Here is a 19,807-nt window from a genome sequence, read left to right as displayed (position 1 = left end):
AGCAGAAAAGACTTGTCTGGTTTGGTCGATCTTTTCTTTGAAATATGTGGCAAATTCTTCTGCGGAAATGAGGGAGGTTGGAGGGGCAGTGGTGGGCGAAGGAGGGAGTTGAAAGTATTGAATAACTGTTTCGGGTTGTGTGTTAAAGAGGATATGAGGTTTCTGAAGTATTCCTGTTTAGCCGAGGTAAGGGCCAAGCGAAATGTGTGAATTGCATTTTTGAATGTGGTGAAGTCTTCCTGGGAGTGCATTTTCTTCCAGCGCCGCTCTGCAGCCCTAGACACTTGCCGCAGTTTTTTAGTGAGGCTGTTGTGCCAGGGTTGTCTATTGATTTGTCTCACTCTGCCCTGCACAAGAGGAGCGACTGAATCAATAGCTGATGTGAGAGTGGCGTTGCAGAAAGTGGTGGCACTGTTTGTGTCGTGGACTGAAGATATGGAGGACAGTGGTAGGATAGAGTCAGAAAGGGTGTGTATGTTGACGTGTGGGAGGTTTCTGCGAGGGTGTGATACGTGCTGGACAGGAGGGGCAGGTGAGGAGGACAGAGCAGAGAAGGTCAATAGATGGTGGTCAGATAAGGGGAGAGGGGAGGTAGTGAGGTTAGATAGAGAGCAGAGACGGGTGAAGATAAGGTCTAATGTGTGTCCATCTTTATGGGTGGCAGAGGCGGACCACTGAGATAGACCAAAAGATGAAGCAAGGAAGAGTAGTTTGGAGGCTGCTGACTGGTGGGTGTCAGTGGGGATGTTGAAGTCACCCATGATGATAGTGGGAATGTCAGCAGAGAGAAAGTGTAGAAGCCAGGCAGAGAACTGGTCGATAAAGGAAGTGGTAGGGCCTGGGGGTCTGTATATGATGGCCACTTGGAGGTTGGAAGGAGAATAGATGCGGACAGAGTGCACTTCAAAGGAAGGCAGGACAAGGGAGGGTAGAGGTGGGATTGGATTAAAGCTGCAGTTGTTAGAAAGAAGGAGGCCCACTCCTCCACCCTGTCTATTGCCAGGGCGAAAAGTGTGGGTGAAGTGGAGGCCACCGTAGCATAGTGCTGCAGGGGAGGCAATGTTGGATGGTGTCAGCCATGTTTCAGTGATGCCCAGAAAGGATAGATTGCTGGAGGTAAAGAGGTCGTGAATGATGTGCAGTTTGTTACAGACCGAACATGCATTCCACAGCGCTCCAGAGAGAGTGGGCGGCAGAGTGGGTGAGAGGGGAATGGGTTTTATATTGGAGAGGTTGCGGTAGTTACTAGTAAGTGTGGAGCGATAGGGGGGTGGCAGAGAGGAGTGTCCCATCTGTGGGCGGTCCAGGATTGAGAAATATGTCACCAGCAGTGAGGAGAAGTAGAGAAAGGGAGAGCAGGTGGGAGAAGGAGAGTGCACGGCATGGTCTGCGTGTTATTAAGAGAAACCTGAGATTTAGGAGCAGGTCAGCAGATTAGGACAGGTGGGGAGGTAAAAGGGAAGGGGAGATTAATATTTGTTTGGTGAGTGCTGGCGTTTGGGGTTAGCGAAGGAGAGTGAGGAGGAGTGGAGCAAAGACTGTGAGGGCATAGGTGAACATGGTGAGTTTAAGGTTTACATATGGGAATATGAAAAAGTATAAGGGGAAAAAATGCAAGTGACAGACACACAGTAATAGAGGTAACGCTCACCTTCTGGTCACTTCTGGGACATTTCTGGAATATTTCTGATTGCCCACTTATCAAACCACACAGACCATGGTCATAACAGACCTGTGCCAACAAATTTATACAACTCTAGAGGCCTAGAAAATGACTCAGGTGTGAGCAGAGGGGAGGGGGATAGAGGAAGAGAGCTCTGAAAAACACACCAGGGGTGAATTAGTAAGTACAAACTAAGAGAAACATTTGGGCTACTTCACAGCTAGAAAACAAACTACTTAAGATGCAGAAGAGATAGACAGGTGTGAACCAAGAACAAAGAGTTAGAAGAATATGTAATTCAGATAGGGATGACAGTGGTTGGAGAAAATACATACATAGGCACTTCCAGCTACATCACGGCAATGTCATGCACTGAAACGACTGTGATTGTCCGGACCACACTATAAATGAAAATCACATGTGCTCTCGCCATAGTTTGATAACCTGTGCAGGTAAAGCAGCAGCTACAGGCTGCAATCCTCAGCTGTTTGCTTTACCGTAGCTAGTTATCAACAATAGAGGGGATCCTGTGAGAATATGTGGCGCCCCAGGACCTGGTCGCCACAACAGCATTGCCCTCCCAAAAGGGTTAATGCTGAGCCTGGAGGTAATTGGGAGATCTATTGGCCAGTAAGTTAACACTCAACACAGTTCTCCCTCCGGCCAGCAGGGGGAGCTCTGAACCTGGAACTTCAGGGAGCATTCCTTAAGTCTGGCTGGAAGGAGGAAGTAGTGGTTAGTCTGGAGACAGGAGTGAAAGAGTGCAGACGCAGAGTAGTGCTGCCTTGTAAACTGGGGCCTAGAGCTGGGATAGCTTGGCCCAGTGAAGCAAGGGGAGCAGAGAGGCACAGCAGGGACTCGGACATCGGAGTCTGTAGTTGCCAGGGCATAAAATCCATCCCTGGTAGCTGAATCCGGAGGGCAGGAGAGCTGTAAGCCCCCTGTCCCAGAAGAAATCTGAAGGTACAGCTGTATCCCAAGGGCCCGGTGTAGACTCCAGCAGAGAAGCACCAGAGAGGGCCTGCGCAGTCTACCACACAGAAAAGGGGACGAACAACAAGTCCCAGCAGCAAGAGGGCAATTGCAAACCCAAAGTGCAGTGTCCTAACACAGCAGAGAAAGATTAAGGAGTAGGCCTCATACTCAACTGGCCAAAGATCACCCCAGGCACTTCCAGGCCGGCCGGATCATCTTTACCATCTGTGACGGTCTCCCTGGACTAAGTTTCTGCCGAGTAAAAGAGGAGAAGGTAAAGAGACTACTGTTTGTGCCTGTTTCTTTCATTGCTGGTCGGCCCTGCACCGTGTTAGTCACGCAGCACCATAGACTTCCACAAACACCAACCGTGCCCCGGGCATTGCTCCACCTGTGGGGAGCAGTACTACCATTGCTGCCATAACATCATCCCGGAGGCCTCACACAGCAGCGGCGGCTTAGTAGCCGCATACCACAGGTGGCGTCACGAACACAAACTTTAATTCAAGCCACATATTCAACTGACACCCACCAGGGCCACGGAGCCGGGCCCAGCCACCACTGACTACCACCGGACTAGTCCGGCACCGGGTGTCCCATAGCCCTGGGGTGGGCGAGTCAACTTCAATATACAGTCATGGCCAAAAGTTTTGAGAATGCTACAAATATTAATTTTTACAAAGTCTACTGCTTAAGTTTTTCTAATGGCAATTTGCATATACTCCAGAATGTCATAAAGAGTGATCAGCTTAACAGCAATTACTTGCAAAGTCAATATTGGCTAAGAAAATGAACTTCAACCCCCAAAACACATTTCAACATCATTGCATTCCTGCCTTAAAAGGAGCAGCTAACATTGTTTTAGTGATTGTTCCATTAACACAGGTGTGGGTGTTGATGAGGACAGGGCTGGCGAACAATCAGTCATGATTAAGTAAGAATGACACAACTGGACACTTTAAAAGGAGGCTGGTGCTTGGTATCATTGTTTCTCTTCAGTTAACCATGGTTATCTCATGCTTTTGTGCAGCCATCATTGCTCTGCACAAAAATGGCCTAACAGGGAAGAGTATCGGAGCTACAAAGATTGCACCTCAGTCAACAATTTATCGCATCATCAAGAACTTCAAGGTGAGAGCTTCCATTGTTGCCAAAAAGGCTCCAGGGCGCCCAAGAAGGACCAGCAAACGCCAGGACCGTATCTTAAAACTGTTTCAGCTGCGGGATCAGACTACCAGCAGTGCCGAGCTAGCTCAGCAATGGCAGCAGGCTGGTGTGAGTGCTTCTGCATGCACTGTGAGGCGGAGACTGCTTGAGCAAGGCCTGGTTTCAAGGAGGGCAGCAAACAAGCCACTTCTCTCCAGAAAAAACATTAGGGACCGACTGATATTCTGCAAAAGGTACAGGGAGTGGACTGCTGAGGACTGGGGTAAAGTCATTTTCTCGGATGAATCCCCTTTTCGATTGTTTGGGACATCTGGAAAACAGCTTATTAGGAGAAGAAGAGGTGAGCGCTACCACCAGTCTTGTCTCATGCCAACTTTTAAGCATCCTGAAACGATTCATGTGTGGGGTTGCTTCTTAGCCAAGGGAATCGGCTCACTCACAGTCTTGCCTAAAACACAGCCATGAATAAAGAATGATACCAGAATGTCCTCCAAGAGCAACTTCTCCCAACTGTCCAAGAGCAGTTTGGCGCCCAGCAAAGGTGATCACTAAATGGCTCATGGAACAAAACATAGAGATTTTGGGTCCATGACCTGGAAACTCCCCAGATCTTAATCCCATTGAGAACTTCTGGGCAATCATCAAGAGATGGGTGGACAAACAAAAACCAACAAATTCTGGCAAAATGCAAGCATTGCTTATGCAAGAATGGACAGCTATCAGTCAGGATTTGATCCAGAAGTTGATTGAGAGCATGCCAGGGAGAATTGCAGAGGTCCTGAAGAAGAAGGGTCAACACTGCATATATTGACTTGCTGCATTAAGTCATTCTAACTGTCAATATAACCTTTTGGTACTCATAAAATGATTGCAATTATATTTCTGTATGTGATCAAACAAACACAATTAAAAACCAGAGGGCAACAGATCATGTGAAAATATAATTTTGGTGTCATTCTCTAAACTTTTGGCCATGACTGTATTTGTCTATATGCTTTTTTTACTGTGACAATACAATATATATTTTCCTATATGCTTTTCTACTGTGAGAATGTTTATATATATATATATATATATATATATATATATATATATATATATATATTTCTATATGCTTTTCTATTTCTTGTAGTAACCTGTGCTATCCCATGATTCAAGGACATTCTGTCTCAAGGTGTAGAAGAATTGACCGCGACATTTCCCCTCATTGATGAGTCTGAACAAGAAACTGATATGTACATACCTCCCATAAAAACGACAGTCCATTACCAAAATAATGACAGTACAGGGAATTTAACCCCTTCACGACCATAGACGGAAAGATCCGTCATGGTGCCCTGGGCCTTAACGACCAAGGACGGATCTTTCCGTCATGGCGGAATCGCGGCACCGGAGCCTCCGGTGACTGCAATCGGCTAACACAAACCGCAGATTCGGGGAGGAGGGGACCTGTTCCTGACCTCAGGAGGGGTGGTGCCTCCTCCCCGGACCTACGGAGGCTGTGATTGGCTGACAAACACCGCTCAACCAATCACAGCCACTGTAATGTTCCAGCCATTTAAAGTGACTGAAACATTGAAATCCAGCCCTGACCAGTGCAGCTGTAGCACTGGCCATTGGCTGGAGCTGGGTGACCTCACTGAATCACCCTCCCCCAGCTCCAGTAGCTCTGATTGGAGAGATCGGCCTTGTGACCGATCTCTCCAATCACAGTGGACCTGTTGCCTGTGACCGCCCCCATCAGCTTCACTTCCCTGCAGCACGGCAGCACAGTGAGTGTACACAGTGCAATTGCAGAGCGACAAGCTCCGATCCCATGCTGTTATGTGACCGGAGCATGGGACCCGGAAGTTGCCGCGCTGCCATTCCACTGTATGAAACCGGCGAAAAGCCTCCCGATCCGCCGCCGCCACCCTCCATCAGCCACAGTGCCACCGCTCCCCCCGATCTGCTGCCCGGACCCTCCCCCTCATGATTGGTGCCTGCCCCCTCACCTCTGTGATGTGCTGCGCGCTCCCTCTCCTCCTCCATCTGCCATAGTGCCACCGCTCCCTCCGATCTGCTGCCCGGCCCCTCCACCTCGCGATCAGTGCCCGTCCCCTCTCCTCCATTATGTGCTGCGCACTCCCTCTCCTCCTCCATCTGCCACAGTGCCACCCCTCCCCCCGATCTGCTGCCTGGCCTCTCCCCCTCGTGATCGGTGCCCACCCCCTCTCCTACGTTATGTACTGCTCGCCCCCTCCCCTCCGTGATGTACTGCTCGCCCCCTCTCCTCCGTGATGTGCTGCTCGCCCCCTCCTCTACGTGATGTGCTGCATGCTCCCCCCACCTCTCACCCCCGTGGTCGGCTACCCGCCCCCTCCCCTGTCACCCCCGTGATGTGTGCTCCCTCACCTGTCATCGCCGTGATGTGTGCTCACTCACCTGTCACCCCCGTGATGTGTGCTCCCTCACCTCTCACCCCCGTGATCTGTGCTCCCTCCCCTGTCACCGCCGTGATCTGTGCTCCCTCACCTGTCACCGCCGTGATCTGTGCTCCCTCACCTGTCACCACCGTGATCTGTGCTCCCTCACCTGTCACCGCCGTGATCTGTGCTCCCTCACCTGTCACTGCCGTGATCTGTGCTCCCTCACCTGTCACCCCCGTGATCTGCTGTCCGCTCTCCCGCCACCTCTCACCCCCATGATCTGTGCTCCCTCACCTCTCACTCCCATGATCTGTGTTCTGCTCACCTGTCTCCCCCGTGATCTGCGCTGCGCTCCCTCACCCACCTCTCACCCTCCTCGATCTGCTGCCTCCTTCATCTCCTGTGATCCTGCTGCCTAGATCCATCCTGTAGGGTAACTATCCCCAATCTCACCTCCCACTCCCCTTCCTCCCATCCTCTGCCGCTCCTGCATCCACTGCGCCCTCTCCCATCCGTCCCCACCCGATCCCAGACGCCGCCGTCTCACATTCACAGATGCTCCCTTTATATGCCGCTGCCCCCCCATCTGCCGCCGCCCCATCTGCCGCCCCCCAATCTGCCGCTGTTCTGATCCATCCTGTAAGTATTGTTCGTTGCTCTTTTCTAACTATCCCCAATCGCATCTCCCACTCTCTCTCCCCCCCCTCCTCCCCCACCTGCCTGCCGCCAAGTGCTGATAAGCTATGTGATTGGCTGATCAGGTATGTAATTGTTGCTCTAGTTTTTGCTTTTTTTAGTGCACCCCAAATAAAAAAAACAAAACAAAACTTGAACAATTAGGTACCTGATCAGCAATCGTCCTGCAGTCGTACTCGACTTTGGACAGGACTTCTTTTTTCCATCCCACCTAGTCCTCCCCCCCTTTTTTGCAGAACATTTGTGCGTGCGCCCTATTTTTTTTTCTATGCCATGGGGGTCTAGTTTCCAAAATGGGGTCACAATTGGGGGAGCTCCACTGTTTCGGCACCTCAGGGGGTCTCCAAACAAAACATGGAATACGCTAATTATCCCAGACAATTTTGCGTTTGAAACGTCAAATGACGCTCCTTGCATTCTGAGCCCTGCTGTGCGCCCAAACATTTATTTCCACCACATATGAGATGTCTGTGTACTCAGGAGGAATTGCACAATACATTTTATGGTGCAATTTTTCCTGATACCCTTGTGAAAAAAAAAGCTGCCTGGTTGAAGTAACAATTTTGTAGTAAAAAAAAAAATTTTTATTTGCACGGCTCAACTCTATTAACTTTTGTGAAGCCCCCAGAAGTTCAAAGTGCTCAATAAACATCTAGATAAATTCCATAAGGTGTCTAGTTTCCAAAATGGGGTCACATGTGGGGGAGCTCTACTGTTTCGGCACCTCAGGGGCTCTCCAAACACAACATGGTGCGGCTAACGATTCTAGCTAATTTTCTGTTCAAAAAGTCAAATGACGCTCCTTCCCTTCCGAGTCCTGCCGTGCGCCCAAACAGTGTTTTTTCGCCACATATGAGGTATCTTGCGTGCTCAGAAGAAATTGCCCAACAAATTTTGGGGGTTCATTTAATCCTGCTACCCTTGTGAATATGCAATATTTGAGGCTAAATTAACATTTTTGTTGCAAAAAGTAAAATGTTCATTTTTTCCTTCCACATTGCTTTAGTTACTGTGAAGCACCTGAAGGGTTAATAACCTTCTTGAATGTGGTTTTGAGTAGCCTGAGGGGTGTCGTTTTTGAAATGGTGTCACTTTTGGGTGTTCTGTGTCTTGTAGACCTCTCAAAATCACTTCAAATGTGATGTGGTCCCTAAAAAATGTGGCTTTGTAAATTTTGTTGTAAAAATGAGAAATTGCTCATAAACTTTGAACCCCTATAGCTTCCTTAAATTTTTTTTTTTTTCCCCAAATTGTTCTGATGTAAAGTAGACATGTGGGAAATGTTATTTATTAATTATTTTGTGTCATATGTCTCGTTGGCTTTAAAGCATTAAAATTAAAAGTTTGAATATTACAAAATTTTCAAAATTTTCGCGAAATTTCCGTTTTTTTCACAAAGAAACGCAAAAAATATCGGCCTAAATTTGCCACTAACATGAAGCCCAATATGTCACAAAAAAGAATCTCAGAATCACTGGGATCTGTTAAAGCGTTCCAGAGTTATAACCTCATAAAGTGACACTGGTCAAAATTGCAAAAAATGTCCTGGTCTTTAGGGTCAAAATGGGCTTGGGGCTGAAGGGGTTAAAGGGATAATGGGAATCCTCTGGTCCTGAAAAACACGGCTATAAAGGGGAGTGCTTCACAAGGGATCATTAATCTAAAACCGGTGAAGACTCAATATATGCTTTGCTACTGTGAGAATGCAATATATATATATTTTAAATGCTTTTCTATATCTAACCTTTCTTTTGTATGTGAGTAAGAAGGTCGAGCCTGTTTCCTGATTATTGCTGTGTTTCAGGTAGCAAGTATGTGTACACCAAAGTCTGCCACTGATGTCTAATACAAGGGAACAGAATGAAGATGTTGATGATGATGACTGGCTGCATCTTCACAAGTTTGGATCCATGACTGGTGAGATACGTGACAAGGATTCTACGAGTAATGGTGGGTTGAGATAGCGGCCCTGCAGTGCTACGTGACAAGGACTCATTGCATGTGCATTATAGTGGGTTGAAGATAGGGTCCCGCGACCAATGGAAGGGCTGAAGAGGAAATCCCAAATATGGACATAAACATTACATGCTTTCTACATATGCTTCTAGTATAACCAATGGTATACTGCTAGGAATTTTTCTAAGAGATTAACACACTATTGCTCCATAAAAAGGCTTGTAACAATAAAGCACGTGTGGTGTGCACCTCCTTTTTTACTGAGAGAGGAGTTTATACCAGCAATCTTTATGTGGTCTGAATTCCTCCTGCTAGTACTCAGTTACTTTCGGTTTGATATTCAGCAGATATTCACTGGAAGGAGATTTCCCAAAACTGTAGAATTAAAAAAAACGATGTGTGGTACCCCCTATGTTTGATAACCAGCCAAGGTAAAGATGACAGCTGGGGATTGGTATTATCAGGCTGGGAAGTGCCATGGTTAATGGCCTATCGAAGCCTGAAAATACTACCCCGCAGACACCCCAGAAGTGGTGCATCCATTATATGGGGTTGATGTCAGCTGTAATTTCTCAAAAATCATAACAGTTGTAACCAAGACCTAGGGAAGTAATGGTGAGGTGTCTATCAGACACACACATTACAAACGGTGTAAATCAAAAGAAATGTACACACACAAAAAAATCCTTTATTTGAAATAAAAAATGCACACACTAGCGTTCACCCCTTTTTTAACCCCTAAAACACCCCTGCAGGTCTGACATAATCCACGCAATATCCCACGATGATCTCTGCCATCCTACATCCAGAGGCCGCAGAAATAGAAAACACCACTGATTATCACAGCCTCTATGACATAAAAGGGCAGCAGGGGAACCTGGTTGAGAGAAGTGGTGACATCACTCAGTTAACTGGAGGTCACAGCCAGGCTCCCATGGTGCCAAGTGTCACTGCCAGTGAACTCATTGCCAGATTTCTGGACGACCGAGTTGTGGGACATGGCATCACAGTAGTCAGGCAATCCGGCAGTTAGGTCACTGAATAAAGGTCATCGGGTAAAGTGCACAAATTGGCACATCTAATAGATGTGCCACTTCTGGCGTGGATGCGGGCTAGTATGTTCAGGCTGGGAGGGGCCAATAACCATGGCTCTTCCCAACCTGACAATACAAACCCTAGCTGTCAGCTTTACCTTTGCTGGATATCAACAATGGGGGGACCTAACTCCATTTTTCTAAATGATTTATTTAAATAATTTTGAAAAATCTACATGGGATCCCCTATATATTTTGATAACCCGCCACAGTAAAGTAGACAGCTAGAGATTGCAGCCGATGGCCATCTGTCTTACCCGTGGTGGTTATCAAAAATATCTTTCTTTTTATCTGGTTCCGGTCTGGAATACAGTCCCCATATAAGTCTATGGGGATCGGAGATTAAAAATGTTGGTAGAAGTGATAGGAAGATAGGAGCGCGCGCACTGTACTCACCGAGGCTCTGTCATAGAGGTACACAGCTTCCAGGTTGCGCATTCACTCATCACATATTCACTGCTTTCCCTGCTTTCCTTGCTGTCAGGCTTTACCTTGGCTGGGTAGCAAAATTGAGGGGGCTGCACGTTGTTTTTAAAACTATATGTTGAAATAATTTAAAAAAAAAGCGCGTGCGGTTCCTCTTATTTTGATACACAGCCATGATAAGGGAGGGTTGTTGGAAAAGTGAGAATAATATTTTTTTAACATTTTGCAGTCACCATCTTGCAAAATCCATGGAAGCGGATTTCTTAAAAAATGCGCAATTATTCTACACAATTTTATTCTCTGATTTTTGGTCAGAACATCTGTCCATGAGCTCAACCTTAAGAGAAAAAGGGCCATGCAGAAAGACAATGACCCAAGCACAAAAGTTGTTTGCAAAATAATTTTTGAAGATGAATAAAGTTAGTTTTGGAATGGCCAAGTCAAAGTAAAGATCTCAAGGTATGTTCACACTTCTGTTGTTTTGCTTTCATCAGGTCCGTCATTGTGTCGCAATGACGCATCCGTCGTTTTATAAATGTCAACTGACGCAATGGATGTGTTATTTCACAGGATTCTGTTCACAGGAATCTTGCGAAAAAACTGATCCGTCGTGCCTATTACATCCATTGTGAGTTCGTTTTTTTTACGGATCCGTCGTGATCCGTTTGTGTTTGGGACAGCCCAATGGGTGTGCCAAACATGCTGGGCAGTAGAGCATGACGGAATACAGTACTGGATTTCGTCGTGTGACGGATTACGACGGAATACAGCACCGTAGACATCCATTATAGCTCTTGACGGATGGCGATGGACACCTGAGGAGTCTGATTTTTTGCCGCTCCAAAAAATGTTACATTCAGCGTTGCTCCCGCCTGACGGTCAGTCAGTAAACGACTGATCCATCACGAAGCGGATGCAACGCAGGGCCATAGGTCACAATCCGTCTCTAATAGTAGCCTATGGGGAAAAAGCTGACTCATGCAAAATATTTTACAGGATACCGTTATTCCTCAAGGCGACGGATTGCGAAGGAAGCAAAACAACGGAAATGTGAACATACCCTTAATTGTATGGCAATGTTGTGGAAGAACCTGAAGTGAGCTGTTCATGGTAGAAAACCCAATAACAGAATTGAAGCTGTTTTGTAGTGAAAAATGGGCTAAAATTCCTTTAAGCCGATGTCCAGAAATAATCGACAATTACTAGAAATGTTTAGAAGCTTTAATATATTTAACTCATTTGCTTGATTAGGTTCTCCTTATTTGCGTTCAGGATTTGGGTGAAAATCTAATGTAGTTTTGGTCAAATTTATGCAGAAATATAGAAATAATATATAAATAAATAATAAATAAATAATATAAACTTTCAAGCAGCGCGGTACATTTCAATATAAAAAAAGTATTATATGATACTAACATATTATGACATATCCCTGTCCTGGAAGAATATCTCTCAGCCCTGCTATGTGACGGCGCTGCTACACCTACGTACAAGAGAGCGCTCTAAATTCCAACAGCAAAATTTTCTGTTTACATTTCAATAGTGCAAAACAGAAAGTCCCGAAAACACGCACTTTTCGCTTTGCCAGATCATGGTGCCTGGAATATTTGTTTGCAATTATTCTGTCATCAAACAAATACAGTCCAACATAAAGCAACCGCCGATATCATTGTACAATATGTCACAGCTCCGAAATGTTACAAGACACCAAAAAAAAAAGCCTACGCACCGCTACTATACCAGAAAATGATGGGCGCCTGATACCTGAAATTTGGAACAGAGTGGGGTATAAATAACAGCGATGTGACATTTACCTCTTTGGATTTTATGAACTCCATTTATTCTAAGTATGTTAGCTGACCGTCTCTGAGTGTTTCTGTCACAGGCTTTTAATTAAACACCTACTTGCTCGTTAAGATCCTGTCCTTGGCCAGCACTGGCAGAGGAACAAGGATGTTACAGAGCCTTGGCAGATATCGGCTCGCATAGAGGAAGGCAAAGCTATGAGCAGCAGCTGCCAGCAGCAGGCAGAACAGGAAATAAAGAAATTGGTTCCTTCATCAGTGCCATGTCATTCCTGGCGTGAAGAAGGCAAACACGGGAATAAAAAGGAATCACAGGGCCATCTGATCCGAGATCTGTGCTCCCCAGTGACTACGGAGGCTCGGAGCACTGCTGTTGTATGGCTTTAGAAAACATTACCTTCAAGGCAGACACTTCCCATCACATAAAAAGGCTGCTGTACTGGGAAGAGCTGGGGATTTTCGGCATGAAATTTCTTAGAAAATCTGTTGTAAAGATTTTTGATTCTGGAAGATTCACACTTATGTTTCTTTACAAAAAAAAATCATAAAGTATTTGTTACTTACTATTTTTCTATGTAAATATTTACAAGATGTAACAGTAAACAATAAACTAACAGTAATGTTGTAAATAAAACAAATAAATGTGAATACTAAAAAAAAGATCTAGGAATCAATACAAAGTATCATGTGGACCCAAAATAATGTGTATCTAAAATGTTTATACACAAAGAATTGGCACGAGATACTGGGTATCTGGCCCCTTCATGCGATATTCCACTACTCTCTCTGTATATCTATATTTATCTATCTATATATATATATATATATATATATATGTATATGTATATATATATATATATATATATATTATTATTATTTATTTTTATAGCGCCATTTATTCCATGGTGCTTTACAGTGAAAGAGGGTATACGTACAACAATCATTAACAGTACATAGACTGGTATAGGAGGAGAGAGGACCCTGCCCGTGAGGGCTCACAGTCTATAGGGAATGAGTGATGGTACAGTACAAACCAAAAGTTTGGACACACCTTCTCATTCAAAGAGCTTTATTTATTTTTATGACTCTGAAAATTGTAGATTCACACCGAAGGCATCAAAACTATGAATTAACACATATGGAATGAAATACTGAAAATCAAAAAAGTATGAAACAACTGATAATATGTCTTATATTCTAGGTTCTTCAAAGTAGCCACCTTTTGCTTTGATTACTGCTTTGCACACTCTTGGTATTCTCTTGATGAGCTTCAAGAGGTAGTCACTGGAAATGGTTTTCACTTCACAGGTGTGCCCTGTCAGGTTTAATAAGTGGGATTTCTTGCCTTATAAATGGGGTTGGGACCATCAGTTGTGTTGTGCAGAAGTCTGGTTGATACACAGCTGATAGTCTTACTGAATAGACTGTTAGAATTTGTATTATGGCAAGAAAAAAGCAGTTAAGTAAAGAAAAATGAGTGGCCATCATTACTTTAACAAATGAAGGTCAGTCAGTCCGAAAAATTGGGAAAACTTTGAAAGTGTCCGCAAGTGCAATGGCAAAAACCATCAAACGCTACAAAGAAACTGGCTCACATGAGGACCGCCCCAGGAAAGGAAGACCAAGAGTCACCTCTGCTGCGGAGGATAAGTTTATCCGAGTCACCAGCCTAGAAATTGCAGGTTAACAGCAGCTCAGATTAGAGACTAGGTCAATGCCACACAGAGTTCTAGCAGCATACACATCTCTAGAACAACTGTTAAGAGGAGACTTTGTGCAGCAGGCTCATCATTTGATTATTTTTTGCAAACACATCCAGTCCAGGAGTTTGAGGTTTATAATTCAACCCTGTCATATATTATGATTGGCAAAATCATAAATATTAAATAAATTAAAATTAGGATGCAGGGTTAGTTTTGATCTTTCTGAGGGGCACTGTATATAGACCACTGCACCTTGATTTATGAATATTACATTCTTAAAAGGATTGTTCCCTTTTATTAAAAGTTGGCTGCAGGTTATTATAAAGAAACAAACCATGCTGTACTCACCTTCCCCGGGTCCACTGGCAAGTCTGTACTGCTTCTCATGGTGTTTGGCATTGGCTGTAATGCTGATGTCATCTTGACAATGATTGAGCTCAGGGGCTCTGAGCAGGATGCTCCATCTATATAGAATTACTCTGCTCCACTAGAGCCGTTAAGTTTACTGCTTAGCTGCCGCGCTGTCAGGCCAATGCCAGCTATCAGGAATAGTGGTGGAGACGAGATAGGAGTGAACCTGAGGTTCAGTTTTCGAACTGAACACCAACTTAAAAAAACACAGGGCTCGGGTTTGGTGTTTGGATGCTTTACGTGCGAACTTAACTCACGCGAACATCGCTGTGCTCAGGTACACTCGGTGCTCAGCCCAGTGCGAGCTGCTTGCAGTATTCGAATGACTCGCACTGGGGATAACAACATCGTGATCACATGTAGTGAGCAACCCCAAACAAAACTTTGAAAATACCTGCCCATCCTCCCCTGTAAGTGATCTGCTTATGGCTGGGTGTATATGGACGGAGACTCAAACAACCACTCACTGTTTATGAACCTCCTCGGGCAAGGTTTGGACATGTGGAGGTTCGGTTCATTTGCTGTCAGCAAACTGAACCTACAAAGGTTTGCTCATCTTTAGTGGAGACTAGCCAGCGGACCTGGGGAAGGTGAGTGCATTGGTTGACTGTTTGTGTTTTTAATATCAAACTGCAGCCAGAAAAGGAATTTAATTGAAAGGGAACAACCCATTAATGCAAATTTCTGTGCTATCCAGAGATTTTCTTTTCTTTCTTTTAGTATGTTAGTGACAAAATGTCCTGGTGGAGGAAGGTTGAGCTAGATGGACCTAGGTCTTTTTTTCAACCTAAGTAACTATGTAAAATACACATTATTGGCTAAAGTTCAAAGAATGTTAAAGCTGTTGTCTAAGTAAATGGTGTTATCCCCAATGTAAAATAAATGAAAAACTTCCAACACATTTCAGCCATCTTGGCACAGGGTCTCCCGGTGTGCATATGACATTATGTCGCATGAACACTGCAGCCAGTCGGTGTCCACTAAAGAAATAAGAGTGGGGTAACTCCGGCACACTACTAATTTCCCGTAAGAATCAAGGAGACATAGTAAATTGAAAAAATCTTTTTTCTTTTATTTTGCTTGTGAGATTGTGAAAGAAGTGCTGTACATAAGTCCGCCGACGTTTCGGCCAATCGGCCTTCTTCAGGTCGGACAAACTGCGTATTTGCAATAGTGAAAATACAAAATAAAACAAAAAGGCATTAATCAATACAGGTAATAGAGGATATGTAAATATTATTAATTAAATAACAAACATACAAAAATACATTAAAAGAATTTATATAAGAAGGAAAAAAGGAGGATGTCCCTTTCGTGTCTCCTTCCTAACATACGGAGGTCGGCGTCCTAAGACGATGACGCCCCCGTTCCACGGCGACTAGATCCCTAAGTATCGCCCTCCCTGTAAGAGAGTAGTGCACCCCCTCTGATAGACAGAAACCCTAAGGATCTTTTTTCACCACAGTGAACAAGTGCACAGTCAAGGGTGATTTATGTAGTTGTTAATATACAAATCCTATGGGGTGGGGCTTTAGGGGTCGTCGTCTGGTTGGTCAGATCTGTCAGTGTGCTCAGTAATAAGTAATACAAAACAATTTAAAGTACTCGTGCTATTCACAATTCGTATAGCACAATACTACTGCTCAATATGTTTTGAGACACCTTAGAAAATAATAAGGACTATTTAAATATAGCAAAGTTGCCCTCTTTTCCACATTGCCCAACGCGTTTCGCCCATTAACATCTTTGTGGTGTAGGGCTCATCAGGGGCTTGAAGACAGTTGCTTGGTAAGTTCCTTATTTTAGTATCTGTTGACACATAAAAATACAAAAAGACCTTGTTACCCATATGTAACATAGTCCCTTTCCACTCTACTATATTTTTATCTACTGACCGGAATATATGTAGTTCCATTGGTCACTGAGCTAATGCCAGAAGTATTTTGGTCCTAGAGTCCACAAAATTCGATCAGAATGCCCAAGTGATGAAGATTCTTAGAAAATACTGGGGAATCCTTAAACAAGACCCCGATATCAAAAACAATATTCTCCCTTACCCCTCGGTAACATTCCGTAGGGGCCGCAGTCTGAAGGATTTCGTGGTAAGGAGCCACTATGAAGCCCCTGAAAATATGGGGAGCTCGTGGCTAACCACACGTGAAAACGGAACCTTTAGATGCGGAAGTTGCAAATTTTGCAGGTTCATTTCACCATCACGAGAATTTGTAAGTGCAAAAACAGGGAGGACATATAAGAATAAAAATTTTGCCAATTGCAAAACTCAAGGGGTTATATACCTGTTCACCTGTGGTTGTCCCAAAAACTATGTAGGAAAAACAAAGCGTGAGTTCAGAGTTAGGATAGGAGAACACCTTGGTGACATACGCAACCAGCGTGATACTCCTATAGCCCGACATATCAATATGGTACATGCAGGACAGACAGATGGGATCAAGTTCTCTTCCATCGAGACAATATCAGAACCCACAAGAAAGGGGGATTGGAATACCCTTCTGTTGCAGAGAGAAGCGAGGTGGATCTTCTGGATGGCCTCGGTGCATCCAGATGGACTGAATGAGCATATCAGCTATACGCCTTTCATCTAGATAGGTTGATTTCGAGCCACCCGGAAATTAATGGGGTATTAGGTCTGTAGTGGACCCTCCCCCGTTTGCTTTTCTGGACTAATACTCCTAGAAATTATTTACAGATAAAATATGAAATCGGATAACATACCTAAAAACATGTGTGCATGGTCTTTGTTACTTAAACTAGTCCCCAACACACCTATGTATCCTAAGATTTATTGTATATATATTGGTCAATATTGTCTGGAAGACTGTATGTTTGAATATACTGAATATCATTATCCGTTGCTGATGATGAGAAATACCCCAATGTGAAATCTGTCAAATTTTATAGCAATTACGTTACTGGCCACTATGGCTACATATATCATTGCAGTACCTAAGGCATATGCGTGAATATGTAACGCTATGCTATTATAAGTAGGGACTATTGATATTGAGTAGGGGAAGTCTCTAGCAGATGTATTAAACCTGACCATGGGGCTGACAACTATTAATCATTTGTTCGCAGTAATCACTTTATCCTATACTAAAACGGAACGTCACCTCCGGTTTACGATCATATGCACGGATTGTCAGTGCACTAATCTTTGTATGGAACATTATTCCCAGCATGGGCAATAGGAACTATTATTACGGGTCCGGGGGAAGTGATTCCCAGATGCACTCTACTTGCGTGTCATATCCGGTTCATCTCTCCGTAGCAAATACTATGTCTTACACTGAAACGGAACGTCACTTCCGGTTTACGATCACATACACAAAACATTAGTGCGCATGCTCTGGCACGGAATGTTATTCCTAGCAAGGGCAATGGGAACTATTATTACGAACCCGGGGGAAGTGATTCCCGGATGCGCTTCAGTTATTTGTCATATCCGGTCTCTATCAAATTTGGCGCCAAATAGGCGTTTAAATATCGGGCACTGTTTAGAAAATGCTCCATTGTGCCAGTATTGGATCTACACCTAGGTGGACGGATGCAAGGTAGGACCTAGGCTCTTTGAGCCATGATGACATATGTCTCACTATGTTTTGATTACATGATTTGGAGTTTGGCCAAGGGGTAATTTAACCCTCTCTTATACCTAGGTCGGGCCCATATACTGAGGGCCATGACCGCATATGAATAGTGAGTTCGGTATAGAATTCTGAGAGGTCATCTCTGGAAAACCGTAATTGTGTATGGGTTCCCATTGCAAAAAGGTGACTAGGTATGTTCCCATTATTATGTATGATTTGGGAACAGATATATGGAAATGGAACTAATACGGATCCGTTTTATGTTTAGGACTGTGCTTTATATTCCCTATCTACATGCAGAGGGTTGTTCCGCTTCTGGGATGAGTTCAATCATATGAACGCACCCCCAAGGTACTGCACTATTTTTTCTACAAAGTACTGTGAAATATAGTCTGTGGATAATAAATGTGACTATGCATCCCTTTGGCTTTTCTGACAGATTGATTACTTTACTCACTGAGGGGGTCATATCATCAATTGTCTCTCTAATGGCAACAGTACCATCATACACCAAAGTACACTAAGGTAAAATATCAATGGTCATCTATGCTATAGATCTATATTAGGCATTTTTTCATGGATAAGGATGATTTATCATAAGATGCTTATTGGATGGATATTGTCCTCCTCTATGATTATAAGTGGAGTTAGGACATGATTTGATAGTATATTAATGAATGACATGTATAATATATACATATACAGATGACCTATCCGGATAATGAATTTTGTGGACTCTAGGACCAAAATACTTCTGGCATTAGCTCAGTGACCAATGGAACTACATATATTCCGGTCAGTAGATAAAAATATAGTAGAGTGGAAAGGGACTATGTTACATATGGGTAACAAGGTCTTTTTGTATTTTTATGTGTCAACAGATACTAAAATAAGGAACTTACCAAGCAACTGTCTTCAAGCCCCTGATGAGCCCTACACCACAAAGATGTTAATGGGCGAAACGCGTTGGGAAATGTGGAAAAGAGGGCAACTTTGCTATATTTAAATAGTCCTTATTATTTTCTAAGGTGTCTCAAAACATATTGAGCAGTAGTATTGTGCTATACGAATTGTGAATAGCACGAGTACTTTAAATTGTTTTGTATTACTTATTACTGAGCACACTGACAGATCTGACCAACCAGACGACGACCCCTAAAGCCCCACCCCATAGGATTTGTATATTAACAACTACATAAATCACCCTTGACTGTGCACTTGTTCACTGTGGTGAAAAAAGATCCTTAGGGTTTCTGTCTATCAGAGGGGGTGCACTACTCTCTTACAGGGAGGGCGATACTTAGGGATCTAGTCGCCGTGGAACGGGGGCGTCATCGTCTTAGGACGCCGACCTCCGTATGTTAGGAAGGAGACACGAAAGGGACATCCTCCTTTTTTCCTTCTTATATAAATTCTTTTAATGTATTTTTGTATGTTTGTTATTTAATTAATAAAATTATTTTTATCAAAGTAGTAAGACATTCAGGTTTGCAACAAATATCTACTTCATGACCCTTTTGGTATTCAATTTAGCGTAAGAGGGGATGGCAGGATTTCTATCAGGGCCTATTAACGATCAGACCTGGCTGGATGACGCCAGAGAGGCCTTTTCAGAAATATCCACCGACGAATCTGTAAATAAAACAGCTTCGCTCAAAACCAAATTTGAACAGCTATACCACGCCTACAAAGAAAATATCAAGTCTTGGTGGGAGGTACAGTCGTTGGACAATTATATTCAGCAAAAAATCGTACCCAGAGGACTCAGAATTCAGCTTACCCCAGCGAATCGCTGTAAGTCCCCGGAACTCCTAAAGAGGTGGGAGGAGGAGTCGATAGCTTCCTCGATCCGCTTTATGACGCTTCTTAGGGACGAAGAAAAGGTGACCTTG

General features: G+C 44.0%; 1 long non-coding RNA gene across 1 annotated transcript in view; it reads left to right on the top strand.

The window, feature by feature from the left end:
* LOC142301807 (uncharacterized) overlaps positions 1–9,057 on the top strand; it is a 240,757-nt gene extending 231,700 nt beyond the window's left edge. The window contains exon 3 of the long non-coding RNA XR_012752888.1: positions 8,714–9,057. This is a non-coding gene — a long non-coding RNA (uncharacterized LOC142301807). The remainder of the gene's footprint in view (positions 1–8,713) is intronic.
* Positions 9,058–19,807: the final 10,750 nt, after the last annotated feature.

The sequence above is a fragment of the Anomaloglossus baeobatrachus genome, chromosome 4 (assembly GCF_048569485.1).
Source record: "Anomaloglossus baeobatrachus isolate aAnoBae1 chromosome 4, aAnoBae1.hap1, whole genome shotgun sequence".
In the NCBI taxonomy this organism is placed as follows: domain Eukaryota; kingdom Metazoa; phylum Chordata; class Amphibia; order Anura; family Aromobatidae; genus Anomaloglossus; species Anomaloglossus baeobatrachus.
The sequence above is the reverse complement of the archived record's forward strand: the minus strand, read 5'-3'. Positions and strand labels throughout refer to the sequence as shown.